Consider the following 15,908-nt stretch of genomic DNA (forward strand, 5'->3'; position numbering starts at 1 on the left):
CTCTAGTGAATTCTCGCTGTGCAGCTCTCCGGGGTGAGAGCGCATAACTAAACACCGATAATTGATTCTCAAAACGCTTCTGCTGATTTATGAGGCTCAGGATGCAGAAACCAATCCTGCTCGACCCGGACACAGCGCGGTGCTGTGGGCTGTGGATCTCTACTGACCCCTAGTGGTGAAGACATGGAAACTCAGGCTTGGCTCGATTCACAAGCTCTTTGGGTTTACAGTGATACGAGGTTGTATATATGTGTATATATATATATATTTAGATATATGTATATATTTATATATTTATATAAATAAGACTTAATAAACTTGTATTGTCACATTTAAAATCTTTACTTATACTGTGTGAGCTGTGGCCTTAAACAATATTAAAGAGCTTTTAAAATTGGTTCACAAACGAAAGCATTTAATACATTATGACTGCATGTTTGACTTATTGTGTTAAACGCTTTATAAAAATCAACACATATAAATGAATAACATCGTCATTCAACCTTTCAGGAAAGACCAAATATCTTAGTGAACAGATTATTCTCCAATTCTCAAAATTTAGATAATCTGTTTTTAATGTTTCCTTGTTGAAGAGTTGGATGTATTATTCCCAGAAGATATATAATCTTATATATAATCTTCCAGACACTTTAATAACTCTATTAACCCTTGTGTTGCCTTCGGGTAATTTTGACCCGATTCAATGTTTAAATATTGAATCGGGTCAAAATGACCCGAAGGCAACAGGAGGGTTAAACAAAGGTTTGATTGTATTTCATGTTTTATGTATTTAATGTTCTTATATGTCCATTAGAAACGTATTAATATTGTCTGTGTTTTCAGAATCGCTCACTGTTACTAGTTTCTTAATTTAAAAAAGTATTTAGTGCCGTTTCCAGCTTGTTCACTTCCGCCTACGTCACCCAGGCTCCTCTGGCCAGATGTGTCCCCTCCACATGGTCCAGATGACATCACTTCTCCTCCAGGTGAGATGACGTAGTGTTATTGTTGTTGTTCTGAGATTATCTTTCGTTGCTTTAAAAATCCGTTTCTCAATATAATAAACTCCGTTCCTAATTTAAGATTTTATTCATTCCAAACAATTTCAGCCAATTGTTTTCGTGAATTTTTCATATATTTTCCGGTAATCCAATTATTTATTTATTTATTTAACATCCTAAAACAGCAGAGACCAGCTGTGTGGGTTGGATAGATTATTATTACTTATTAAGTATATATTCTCTCCAGATATCAATAAGGTCCATAAAACCATATTAATGTCTGAATTCATGTGTTACTCTATCCATCTTCTCTTCTATCGCAATTTTAAAGTTTCCTCCCCAAATAATTTCAATTTCTCTCAATATAGTTAAAAAGATTATTGCATTTTTTGTATATTATTGGAGGCGTTTATATATATTGTTGTGATATTACCGTGACGCTATGACGTCACTCTATGGACGTTGCGCGCGGCACTTCCGGGTCCGTGCGCGCGGAGGAGAGGCGTCGGGGAGGGCGCAGCATCCACAGATACAAAGAAGAAGGTGACAATGGCCGACATCTCCCTGGTCCTCACCAACGGCAGCGTGACCGTGGGGCCGGGCGCGCACGTGCAGCAGGTCGGTAGCAGCTCGTGAGGTCCTGCAGTCAGCGGGGTGCCGTGTCGGTGATGACGCGCTAGAGATGTGTGTGTGTGCGTGTGTTGTTATGCGTTAGCCGCCGACTCCCTTGAATGTGATAATAATCCGGTAACCCCCCGCCGTGTCCGCAGACCGGGAGCCCCGCCCCGGGCTGTGAGCGCGTGGAGCTGGGCGCGCGCCGGGAGAAGGCTCCCCGCAGGGTCATCCACTTCTCCAGCGGGGAGACGATGGAGGAGTACAGCACCGACGAGGAGGAGCCGGAGAGGAGGGACCTGCTGGCCCCCCCGGGGGACGGCGCCAGGGTGAGGGTGGGGGGCGTGTGTGAGGACGTCTGTGTGTATTTTGATGTGTGTGTGTGCATGTGTGTGAGGATGTGTGTGCGTGTGCATGCGTGCGTGCACTCAAAGAAATGACTCATTGGATGAACTCAATTAAATTGTTGGCAGGTTTTCCATCCAATAATTATATGCAACTCCAACTCAAATTTAGCACATCAGTGCAATACAATGTAATTAAGTTAGTCCAACTCATTTGTATCAAATACATCTAAAATAAAATAACGATATTCATTAAATTAAATTAATTTGTGTTTGTCCAACTCAAAATATAAACTAACTAACTAAAAAAATATGCAAACTCCACACAGAAGGAACACCCCGACTGGGAATTGAACCCACGGCCCTCTGGCTGTGAGGCAACAGTGCTAGCCACTACACCACCGTACAGCCATGAAAGTGTCTTCACCTCATGCAAACAACTGATTTTCAGAAGGCGCATGCGCAAAGGGAAGTCCTCAATGAAACACATTTATTTTGAGTTGATATGCACACCATCTAACCTAAATAAATCTAATAAATGAAAGTATTCATACATTTTGTGTTACACCCATTAAATATAAATATCTATTTTTGTAATTGATTTATTTAAATGTATCAAACAATATTTAAATGTGTCACCTCGAAGAAGGGCTTGAATCGGTTTTTTGAGTGTGTGTGTGTTTGGTGTGTGTGCATGTGTGTGTGTGTGCTTGGTGTGTGTTTATTTGTAGATGTGTGTGTGGTGTGTGTTTATTTGTATGTATGTGTGTGTGTGAATCTATCCTCCACTGACCTCCACTCACCTGTCTAATCCTCAGTCTGACCTGGGGCCTCACCTCTGACCTCTCGTCTGACCTGACCTCCGTACTCCTCCTCAGGTGAGACCTCCTCCGCTCCTCACTTGTCTGACCTCCTCACTCCTCAGTCTGACCTCCTCCTCACCTGTCTGACCTCCTCACTCACTTGTCTGACCTCCTCACTCCTCAGTCTGACCTCCTCCCTCACCTGTCTGACCTCCTCAGTCTGACCTCCTCCCTCACCTGTCTGACCTCCTCAGTCTGACCTCCTCACTCCTCAGTCTGACCTCCTCCCTCCTCAGTCTGACCTCCTCCCTCACCTGTCTGACCTCCTCAGTCTGACCTCCTCACTCCTCAGTCTGACCTCCTCCCTCACCTGTCTGACCTCCTCACGCCTCCCTCACCTGTCTGACCTCCTCACTCCTCAGTCTGACCTCCTCACGCCTCCCTCACCTGTCTGACCTCCTCCCTCACCTGTCTGACCTCCTCACTCCTCAGTCTGACCTCCTCACGCCTCAGTCTGACCTCCTCACTCCTCAGTCTGACCTCCTCCCTCACCTGTCTGACCTCCTCACGCCTCCCTCATCTGTCTGACCTCCTCACTCCTCAGTCTGACCTCCTCACACCTCCCTCACCTGTCTGACCTCCTCCCTCACCTGTCTGACCTCCTCACGCCTCCCTCATCTGTCTGACCTCCTCACTCCTCAGTCTGACCTCCTCACTCCTCAGTCTGACCTCCTCACTCCTCAGTCTGACCTCCTCACGCCTCCCTCACCTGTCTGACCTCCTCACTCCTCAGTCTGACCTCCTCACACCTCCCTCACCTGTCTGACATCCTCCCTCACCTGTCTGACCTCCTCACGCCTCCCTCACCTGTCTGACCTCCTCACTCCTCAGTCTGACCTCCTCACGCCTCCCTCATCTGTCTGACCTCCTCCCTCACCTGTCTGACCTCCTCACGCCTCCCTCACCTGTCTGACCTCCTCACCTCCCTCACCTGTCTGACCTCCTCCCTCACCTGTCTGACCTCCTCACTCCTCAGTCTGACCTCCTCACTCCTCAGTCTGACCTCCTCACGCCTCCCTCACCTGTCTGACCTCCTCACTCCTCAGTCTGACCTCCTCACTCCTCAGTCTGACCTCCTCACACCTCCCTCACCTGTCTGACCTCCTCCCTCACCTGTCTGACCTCCTCCCGCCTCCCTCACCTGTCTGACCGCCTCCCTCACCTGTCTGACCTCCAGCTCACACAGCAGTTCCTCCGCTGTGTTCGGCCACAGAGCTCCTGACGCGTTTCATCTCTTAGATTCTGCCTCATTCTTCTCTCGGCTCGCGGCTCCATGAGGATGAGTCACTGATCCTGTTGTTGATTCTGATGTTGCAGCCTGCGACTACCTGGGCGAGAGGATGGCGTCCCTCTTCGGGATAACCTCGGCCAAATATCAGTACGCCATTGATGAATACTACCGGGTGAAGAAGGAGTTACGTCGCCCACAGCTCCGCGTCGCTGTGATCTCCTTTTCCTGATGCGATTGTAACCTGCGGCTCTATTTTCATATTTTTAACCAAAGTCTCCGGACTCGTCACCGGGTTCGGCTACGGAGCTCAACTCTTGTGGGGGGAAAAACACAGAATCAAATAGTTCATTTTTAAGGTTTTTTTTTTTACTGAAATTAACATAAATCAAGTAACACACACACATTTATAATGAAAAATAAACTTGGTCAAAGTGGGCCGTCATCATGTTGATCACACAGGTGTGTAGCTCGCCATCTGATACCAAGTAATAATAATAATTCAGACTTCTAGAGCACTTTTCTAGGTACACAAAGATGCTTCACATCGACAAATTTCCCCTTGGGGATTAATAAAGTATATATCTATCTATCTATCTATCTATCTACAAGAGACAAACAAAACAAAAACAAAGCAGACAAAACAAACAAACAGGACGTGTGGAACAATAAGAGAGGGAAGCAGACTGGAGGAGCTGTGTGGGTCGTATCGGGGTCAGGGGTCAGCAGGGGAAAGAGAGTTGGAAGGTGTGTTTAGAGGGCTTGAATGATGGTCGGGTGGGAGCCTGACGGATGTGGATGGGTAGAGCGTTCCAGAGGGTGGGGGGGGGGCAGCTGCTGAGAGAAGGCCCGGTCGGCCCAGGTCCGGCGCTTGGTCCTGATGATCTCCAGAGCGGTTGTGCCGGCGGACCTGAGGCAAAGGGTTGGAGGGGGAGGAGTCAGAGAGAGAGGGAGGGGCCAGGTTGTTTAGGGTCTTGTAGGTGATGAGGAGTTTGAAGTCCATCCTGGACTCGACCGGCAGCCATAAGGTGGTCATCAAAACCTGACCTTTACAAAAGGTCACAAAGAAACAGTTCATTCAACACAAAAAAATGTTTACCAGCAGCAACCAAAGGGGAACAAAGGGAAGAAAACAACATGCACGAAAACAAAATGGGGGTCTAGCATTTACTCAAAATATGCTAAGCGCTAAGCTAGCATATTGTATAGTCCACAACACAAAATTCACCCTAAAGTAATGCACGCTGCACTCACCGCTGTCTGCACCCAATCAGAACAGGAAGTCACCTCCTTGACCCGGATGTTTATCAGGACTCTGGTCCTGGATTGGCCGATTAAATGATTTTCCTCCGTGAGCCAATCAGTGGGTCACACGATGCTTTCTGTGTGCCAGAGGGAGAAGGAGGAGGAGCGCCTGTCGGAGGAGGCGGAGCGGTCCTTCGAGCGGCCGCCGTCTCGGCAGGATGAAGACCGGCCGACCGCCGCTCACCCCGAGGTCACCTGTCGGATCGAGGATGAGAGCCGGGCGTCTCCCGGCGCCGTCCGGGTCCCCGCCATCGTCAACTGAGCCAGAAATGTCCGTCTGCGCTCTCGATGTGTGTCTGTCCGTTAAAGAAAGGAGCGCCGCTTGGTTTGTGTGCGCCGGCTGCAGACGGCGGCCGCGTGGCGGTGGTTTGGCCGTCTGTGTCCCGATGCAACGGCGGAGCACCGGCTGGGCGATGGAGAACATGGAGGCGGGGTCACGATGGACACGCCGAGGCTGGAGCTGTGTTCGCGTTGTGAACTCGTCTCGGGGTCGGATCAGTCTGTCATTTAAAATGCACACAGAACAATTCACAAAGATACCTGCAGCCAATCAGATGTCGCCCTCATTTTCAACCAATCACAGGAGCGGCATTCGCTTCACTCCCGCCTCAGACGTCTGATTGGCTGCAGATAGGTGTTGAAAAAAAACATTTTGCGAATCGAGCCACGGCAGGGGAGTCTCAAAAAACCACAAACAAATGTGTAGCGATCCACAAACAAATGTGTAGTGATCCACAAACAAATGTGTCCACAAACAAATGTGTAATGATCCACAAACAAATGTGTCCACAAACAAATGTGTAGCGATCCACAAACAAATTTGTAACGATCCACAAACAAATGTGTAGCGATCCACAAACAAATGTGTAGCGATCCACAAACAAATTTGTAACGATCCACAAACAAATGTGTCCACAAACAAATGTGTAGCGATCCACAAACAAATGTGTAGCGATCCACAAACAAATATGTAGTGATCCACAAACAAATGTGTAGCAATCCACAAACAAATTTGTAACGATCCACAAACAAATGTGTCCACAAACAAATGTGTAGCGATCCACAAACAAATTTGTAACGATCCACAAACAAATGTGTCCACAAACAAATGTGTAGAGATCCACAACCCAATGGTAAAGTGTTGCGTGTGCGTGTGGACATACGTGTGTGTGAGATGAGGCTGCTCTGACCTCGTCGGCGGCCTCCATGTTGGCTCCTCGCCACATGTTCCAGCTCTCTGACCTCCTGCTGTGCGGCGAGCGCTCCGCGTGGCCGGAGTCACCGAGGCCGCCGAGTCGGGGACGGATGCGGACACACGAGTGCTTGAAGACGTCCACCGGCCTTTGAGTCGGGGCTCTAGCAGCTGGCCCTGACCCCCCTGACCCCCCCGATGCTCCCGGCTGCACCGACTCGCCTCACATGTTGATTTGCTCTCTGTGTTTTTGTATTAACTCGTATTGAACTCGATGTGTGTGTGGAAGCACTGAGCAGCTTCATCCCTGGGTATCAAACACCTGGACCACCAAGACCGGAGCGAGCCGTGTGTGTGTGTGTGTGTGTGTGTGTGTGTGTGTGTGTGTGTGTGTGTGTGTGTGTGTGTGTGTGTGTGTGTGTGTGTGTGTGTGTGTGTGTGTGTGTGTGTGTGTGTGTGTGTGTGTGTGTGTGTGTGTGTGTGTGACAACTGACATTTCAAACTTTGTTTTGTAAGATTTTTTATATTTATGTATTTATTTTACCACTTGACTTAAGCATATTTTCTATTGATTTGGTGAGGAACACATGTCACGAACTGTTAATAAAAATCATAATCATTGTGTTACTTTTATATTCGTTGTCCATTTGTCATAATATACGAAGAAGAAGAAGTTGTAGTTCTTCCTGGGGGTTCGGCCCACTTCATAGTCTTCATATTCATTATTGTTGAATCAGTTTCTCTTCAGTTCAACCGGCTGGTCCAAAGAGGACATCTTTATTAATGTATTAATGTCCTGCTGTCCAGCCTCAGTGATGTCACCGGCAACAAGGAGCCTGTTGATCTGTGCACAGACTGATCTGAGGTCAGCCAGCGCAATGTGTCCCTCTCAGGCTCCTGTAGGCCTGAGACCTCCTCGACCCCTCATGACGACCCCTCATGACGACCTCCTCGACCCCTCATGACGACCTCCTCGACCCCTCATCTCGACCTCGACCCCTCATGACGACCTCCTCGACCCCTCATGACGACCTCCACGACCCCTCATGACGACCTCCTCGACCCTCATGACGGCCCTCCTCGACCATCGAGGTCATGACCTCGCGACCCCCATGGTGACCTCATGCCCGTGAGGTCATGAGCCCGAGATGGTCATCGAGACCTCCTCGACCCCTCATGACGACCCCTCATGACGACCTCCTCGACCCCTCATGACGACCTCCTCGACCCCTCATGACGACCTCCTCGACCCCTCATGACGACCTCCTCGACCCCTCATCTCGACCTCCTCGACCCCTCATGACGACCTCCTCGACCCCTCATGACGACCTCCTCGACCCCTCATGACGACCTCCTCGACCCTCATGACGACCTCCTCGACCCCTCATGCGACCTCCTCGACCTCATGAGACCTCGACCCCTCATGACGACCTCCTCGACCCCTCATCTCGACCTCCTCGACCCCTCATGCGACCTCCTCGACCCCTCATGACGACCTCCTCGACCCCTCATCTCGACCCCTCATCTCGACCTCAGCGACCCCTCATGACGACCTCTGCGACCCCTCATGACGACCTCCTCGACCCCTCATGACGACCTCCTCGACCCCTCATGACGACCTCCTCGACCCCTCATGACGACCTCCTCGACCCCTCATCTCGACCTCCTCGACCCCTCATGACGACCTCCTCGACCCCTCATGACGACCTCCTCGACCCCTCATGACGACCTCCTCGACCCCTCATGACGACCTCCTCGACCCCTCATGACGACCTCCTCGACCCCTCATGACGACCTCCTCGACCCCTCATGACGACCTCCTCGACCCCTCATCTCGACCTCCTCGACCCCTCATGACGACCTCCTCGACCCCTCATGGCGACCTCCTCGACCCCTCATCTCGACCTCCTCGACCCCTCATGACGACCTCCTCGACCCCTCATGACGACCTCCTCGACCCCTCATCTCGACCTCCTCGACCCCTCATGACGACCTCCTCGACCCCTCATCTCGACCTCCTCGACCCCTCATGACGACCTCCTCGACCACTCATGACGACCTCCACGACCCCTCATCTCGACCCCTCATCTCGACCTCCTCGACCCCTCATGACGACCTCCTCGACCCCTCATGACGACCTCCTCGACCCCTCATGGCACCTCTCGACCCCTCATGACGACCTCCTCGACCCCTCATCTCGACCTCCTCGACCCCTCATGCGACCTCCTCGACCCTCATCTCGACCTCCTCGACCCTCATGACGACCTCCTCGACCCCTCATCTCGACCTCCTCGACCCCTCATGCGACCTCCACGACCCCTCATGACGACCTCCTCGACCCCTCATGACGACCTCCTCGACCCCTCATCTCGACCTCCTCGACCCCTCATGACGACCTCCTCGACCCCTCATCTGGCGACCTCCTCGACCCCTCATGACGACCTCCTCGACCCCTCTCGACCTCCTCGACCCCTCATGACGACCTCCTCGACCCCTCATCTCGACCTCCTCGACCCCTCATGACGACCTCCTCGACCCCTCATCTCGACCTCCTCGACCCCTCATGACGACCTCCTCGACCCCTCATCTCGACCTCCTCGACCCCTCATGACGACCTCCTCGACCCCTCATCTCGACCTCCTCGACCCCTCATGGCGGCCTCCTCGACCTCATCTCGACCTCCTCGACCCCTCATGCGACCTCCTCGACCCCTCATCTCGACCTCCTCGACCACTCATGACGACCTCCACGACCCCTCGACCCCTCATGACGACCTCCTCGACCCCTCATCTCGACCTCCTCGACCCCTCATGACGACCTCCTCGACCCCTCATGACGACCTCCTCGACCCCTCATCTCGACCTCCTCGACCCCTCATGACCTCCTCGACCCCTCATGACGACCTCCTCGACCCCTCATCTCGACCTCCTCGACCCCTCATGACGACCTCCTCGACCCCTCATGACGACCTCCTCGACCCCTCATCTCGACCTCCTCGACCCCTCATGACGACCTCCTCGACCCCTCATCTCGACCTCCTCGACCCCTCATGACGACCTCCTCGACCCCTCATCTCGACCTCCTCGACCCCTCATGACGACCTCCTCGACCCCTCATCTCGACCTCCTCGACCACTCATGACGACCTCCACGACCCCTCGACCCCTCATGACGACCTCCTCGACCCCTCATCTCGACCTCCTCGACCCCTCATCTCGACCTCCTCGACCCCTCATGACGACCTCCTCGACCCCTCATCTCGACCTCCTCGACCCCTCATGACGACCTCCTCGACCCCTCATCTCGACCTCCTCGACCCCTCATGACGACCTCCTCGACCCCTCATCTCGACCCCTCATCTCGACCTCCTCGACCCCTCATGACGACCTCCTCGACCCCTCATCTCGACCTCCTCGACCCCTCATGACGACCTCCTCGACCCCTCATCTCGACCTCCTCGACCCCTCATGACGACCTCCTCGACCCCTCATGACGACCTCCTCGACCCCTCATGACGACCTCCTCGACCCCTCATCTCGACCTCCTCGACCCCTCATGACGACCTCCTCGACCCCTCATCTCAACCTCCTCGACCCCTCATGACGACCTCCTCGACCCCTCATCTCGACCTCCTCGACCCCTCATCTCGACCTCCTCGACCCCTCATGACGACCTCCTCGACCCCTCATGACGACCTCCTCGACCCCTCATGACGACCTCCTCGACCCCTCATGACGACCTCCACGACCCCTCATGACGACCTCCTCGACCCCTCATCTCGACCTCCTCGACCCCTCATGACGACCTCCTCAACCCCTCATGACGACCTCCTCGACCCCTCATCTCGACCTCCTCGACCCCTCATGACGACCTCCTCGACCTCTCACGCTGCCGAACACATCACAAGATCCCCGCGTGCCGGAGGCCTCAGAGTGGGATCTGTGTTATAAGATTAGATAATCCTGTATTAGTCCCACAGTGCGGACATTTCAGGATCACAGCAGCGGCTGCACATTAGAGCATTAATAAAAGATACAAATAAAACACTAACTACTAAATATTAATACTAAAATATATAGAGGAAAACAAAATATATACACAAAAAACAACATATACACAATATATAATATACAATTATAGACATTGGCATGATCAATTATTTAATTCAGTTTATTTCATACAGCCCAATATCACAAACTCCCCTCAGACGCTGTACAAGAGGTTGTCAGCATGTCAATAAACTCCGTTGGGCTTTTACTTTCACTAGTTATGTCACTAGTTATTCACTTTTATATTCTTTTCACTGTTGTTGTGTGTTTTTTGTTTGTCATTGTGTTTCTGAGGCCTGTCGAGTCCAGGTCACCCTCGAAATAGAGATTTTTAATCTCAGTAATAATAATAACTTTATTTGTACAGCACCTTTAAAAACAAAGTTTACAAAGTGCTCTACAGAGAGTCAAAGCAAAACAAAAAGAAAAGTAATATACAAATATAAGATTTAAAAAATTCAATTTAAATTAAAAACAGACAAACTAAATTAGGGGAACCAAAGTTCTGCATGAAAGGACGACATCACTTAAAAGCTTCTCTATAAAAATGGGTTTTATAGAAGTCACTGATTCTGCGAGTCAATGGGACTCAGCTAGTTAAATGGAGGTTTAAATAATTCTTTTAAATGTCTTCACTACTGTTTGAGGGTTTTTCCCCCTCAGTCTTTGACGAGCTGTGAACACAAAGTCAACCTTAGCTTTTGGCCTCAATCGAGGCCCAAATTAAAACTGCTGTTTTCCAGTGGATTTCATTCACATCAACATGTGACTGCTCATGGAAACAGAGAGTTACATCTGTATGCACCCGTAGTTCCCACGTGTTTGGGTCCACATAAAGACCCCACTGCTCAGTGGAGAGAAGATGGAACAGGCAAACCGACGTGTCCACAGTTTGTCCACTAGAGGGCAGCACCGGATGAAACAGGAGAGACTCGATGGGGCTCCTGAGGGCCAGTAGCGCCACTCAGGCTCAGACAACGTACCACATATGATATGTATGCTGAACATGGTATTTATATAACATTTTAAAAATAAGATTATATATATATATCTACATAATATCTTCTTCTTTTTAATTGATATGATATGTATGAAATATGTATGCTGAAAATAGTATTTATATCAAATTAAAATAATTATATATATATATATATTATTGATAGAGTTGGAAATGTGAAAATAAAGCACATAATGTCAGAGACTCTGATAAAATAGTGAAAAATCAAATATTATCGATGAAAAACATGATTTTAATGTCTGTTGCATTTTTTTTAGGGCTGTGAAACGATTAAAAATTTTAATCGGGTTAATCACAGGTTTTTGTGGATTAATCATGATTAATCACATATTACCGATATTCTCGGTATATTTTGTGAGAACATAGAGATTTATGACAAAAGACGGATATATACATTTATACATTCTTCTATACAATGGTGCTGCAACTCAGCAGTTATTTAGCAGTTTTCTTCCATATGGAACATTAATACATCTTCATCCTAAACAGAATGTTTAACCCTCCTGTTACCTTTCGGGTCAATTTGACCCCATTCAATGTTTAATGTCGGTGTTCTTTGGGGTCAATTTGACCCCAGGCTGTTTTTCACTGTGTCAAACATATCAGAAATATCAACTTTTTATTTATTTAAAGGGCTATTTAGGTAGTCAACAAACAAACATAAAGTACCTCACACTTAAACTTGGGAAACAATATTAATTCTAATAATTTTCTGGAGGTTTTAATTGCTGGGGTCAAATTGACCCCGAGGGTAAAATATGTTAGTAAATGTAAAGGTAACAGGAGGGTTAAACAGAGCATTTTTCTCTTGTTTGTCAACCATTAACTCCACCATGATACAATCTAAAGGTGGACAGATTGACAAGTGACTTTTTTTTTGCTCGGTCCCGATGCGCGCGCACGGAGCTCTGTGGCACGCTAGATGGAGATCGATAAGTGTTAACGCAACGCGAAGAGACAGAAATGACATGCTGCTGTGGAGATACGATCAACAACAGACGTTTAGTTTAATAAAAGAACAAAGACGTGCTATAGAGAACATGTCAGGGGGCGGGCCAATCTCTTTAATGTCATTGATCTACCGACACTACGCCGCGATCGACTGGCAGGTCGCGATCGACGTGTTGAGACCCTGATCTACAGGAAGTAAAAGTCGTAACAAGGTTTCCGGAGGTGAACCTGCGGAAGGATCATTACCGATGAACAGACCGTCTGCATGAGAGCGGACAGAGTTCAGATTGAAGTGGTGGATTGGAAGCTCATTTTGCAAGTGACTTTTTTTTCGTCCCAACGACCAACAACAGACGGGTTGGAAGCTCATTCTGCGCATGCGTTAAATGCGTAAAAAAAAAAAAACTAGTTAAACCTGTAATTGGATTAACTGAGTTAACGCGTTATTTTTCACAGCACTAATTTTTTTGTGTTTGAATTCCAAATCTGATAATTAAACCCTGCGTGTGTGTGTGCGTGTGCGTATGTGCGTGTGCGTATGTGCGTGTGCGTGCGTGCGTGCGTGCGTGCGTGCGTGCGTGCGTGCGTCCGTCCGTCCGTCCGTCCGTCCGTCCGTCCGTCCGTCCGTCTGTCTGTCTCTGGTCTCTGGTCTCTGGTCTCTGCAACCTGTAGTCGTGCTGCAGCCGAGAGGACGCTGCAGGACATGAGCAGTAGAGGGAAGAGCCAGGATTCACGATGCCATCCCCCCTCAGCCCCTTGGCTTCCAATAAAGCATACGTGACATTCCTCTGGCTCTGAGCGTGTGTGTGTGTGTGGGGGGGGGGGGGGGGGCTCTGAGGAGACCGGTTTAACGAGCCTTTTCCCGAGTCACTCCCCATCTCACCACACAGCACACTGCACCACACCTGACTGCCAGGTGTGCTGTTACACCTGTGTGACTGTTCATCAAGTGGCATGCCGGTTACTTTCAGTTTGTCTTGTGGATGAAAAACACCAGAAATGGTGCCTTAAAGAAACATCTTTTAAGGTTCTTTGAGAGACCTGTATAGGTTCTTTGAAGAACTCTTAAAGGACATTGTTCTTTAAAGAACCGTTTGGGGTTCCAGTTGCCCCTCCATGTCTCCGTGTGGGTTACTGGTTTCACCTCGACCGTCTCCTCCCCTCTTCAGTGGGGAAGGACACATGCATGGACACCTCTGCGAGGGGAAGCCGAGGGGCAGTGAGACGCAGAGAGAGGAAGGAGGGCGCGTGGGGAGGACCGCAGCCACCCCTTGGATGAGGGCCTCAGCCCCTTGGAAGTGGCCCTCAGCCCCTTGGATGTGGCCCTCAGCCCCTTGGAGGTGGACCTCAGCCCCTTGGAGGTGGCCCTCAACCCCTTGGATGGGTGCCTCAGCCCCTTGGAGGTGGGCCTCAGCCCCTTGGAGGTGGGCCTCAGCCCCTTGGATGTGGGCCTCAGCCCCTTGGAGGTGGGCCTCAGCCCCTTGGATGAGGGCCTCAGCCCCTTGGATGTGGGCCTCAGCCCCTTGGATGTGGGCTTCAGCCCCTTGGAGGTGGGCCTCAGCCCCTTGGATGAGGGCCTCAGCCCCTTGGATGTGGGCCTCAGCCCCTTGGATGTGGGCTTCAGCCCCTTGGAGGTGGGCCTCAGCCCATTGGATGTGGGCCTCAGCCCCTTGGATGTGGGCTTCAGCCCCTTGGAGGCGGGCCTCAGCCCCTTGGAGGTGGGCCTCAGCCCCTTGGATGTGGGCTTCAGCCCCTTGGAGGTGGGCCTCAGCCCCTTGGAGGCGGGCCTCAGCCCCTTGGATGTGGGCCTCAGCCCCTTGGATGTGGGCTTCAGCCCCTTGGAGGTGGGCCTCAGCCCCTTGGAGGTGGGCCTCAGCCCCTTGGATGGGGGCCTCAGCCCGTTGGAGGTGGGCCTCAGCCCCTTGGATGTGGGCTTCAGCCCCTTGGATGTGGGCCTCAGCCCCTTGGAGGTGGGCCTCAGCCCCTTGGATGGGGGCCTCAGCCCGTTGGAGGTGGGCCTCAGCCCCTTGGAGGTGGGCCTCAGCCCCTTGGAGGTGGGCTTCAGCCCCTTGGATGGGGGCCTCAGCCCCTTGGAGGTGGGCCTCAGCCCCTTGGAGGCGGGCCTCAGCCCCGGGGGTCTCAGACGGGCCGCTGAGGGGGATTTCCAGCACATCGGCCTCCTGTCTCCCCCCCTCAGCCTTCAGCTTCCTCCGTGGGCCGCCGCGTAGAAACACAGGACGGAGACTCTGCAGACTGACTGCCGCTCCGCAGGCGTTGCTTAGTTGTCTGATTCCATGTGTTCAGAGTTGCGATCATGCTCATGAAACAGTTTGCAGGCCACACGGCCAACATGTGCAAACCCTCCCTCGCAGCCTCGTGAATGTCCCCACCGTGGTACTAAGACAGGATCATCTGAAACACACACACACGTTTCTATGTGCGTGGAAACCGTTTACATGTATGTTCTCGGTCACACGTCTGCAGAAAGCTTCTCTGCATGTCGTCTTTGTCTGCGTGCACACACCCAAACACAGAGACATGCACTACACACACACACACACACACACACGCTGGGCTGTGGAAAGTCCCTGGCACTAGCTCCTATCTCAGGGACCAGTCCTCTGGTGCAGGTGGCTGGAGGGTCATGTGAAGGCCGTGTGATCACCAGCAGCTCATGTATTGATAAAGTTGACAAAATAAATGATAAATAAAGGGAAATAAAAATGAAATGGAGATGTAAAAGAAGGTTTTCAGGGCTCGACATCAACACCAGTGAGCTGTGAACGGACTGGCGGGCCTTAAGCTCAGGAATGTTCTTCAGAGTACATCAAAGAAATCCATCAAAATAAAAAAGTAATGCACTACAAAACTGTTCAAATCTCACCTGTAGGAGTTATGTTTGTGAGTGAGTTGTTTTCATGTACCTGCAGAACATTTTAAAATAACCCAAACTAAAGCAAGTCCACTGGATGAACGGAGCACATGAGGCACGTCCTCCACCGACCAATGGGAGCACCTCCTCCTCACCAGGGTTTCCACGGTGATGGTCACCATGACTCAGCGTGTCCTTCATCTCCATCTGCCACCGTGGAGAGGATAGATATTCAACAGTGTCATACTAGGTATGTGCATCCATCACAGTATCAACACCCACTTGATGTCAGCGGGTCAGACGGGTCAGGGAGCTGTCACGACCTCCTCGCCTTCATCGTTATCTTCATCGTGCTTCATGAACTCTCCTGTCATTCCAGATCCTGTCCTCCTCACCTGATTGGCTCGTTCCCTTCACCTGGTCCTCACGCCCGTCTCACCTGCAGCCCCTCCCCTCATTAGCCCCTCCCTCTTT

At 50.8% G+C, this 15,908-nt stretch overlaps 1 pseudogene; it reads left to right on the forward strand.

Moving 5' to 3' along the window:
* Window positions 1-1,550: 1,550 nt before the first annotated feature.
* LOC130203065 (protein FAM177A1-like) lies at window positions 1,551-6,898 on the forward strand (annotated as a pseudogene).
* Window positions 6,899-15,908: the final 9,010 nt, after the last annotated feature.

Source organism: Pseudoliparis swirei, chromosome 12 (genome assembly GCF_029220125.1).
Source record: "Pseudoliparis swirei isolate HS2019 ecotype Mariana Trench chromosome 12, NWPU_hadal_v1, whole genome shotgun sequence".
Lineage (NCBI taxonomy): Eukaryota > Metazoa > Chordata > Actinopteri > Perciformes > Liparidae > Pseudoliparis > Pseudoliparis swirei.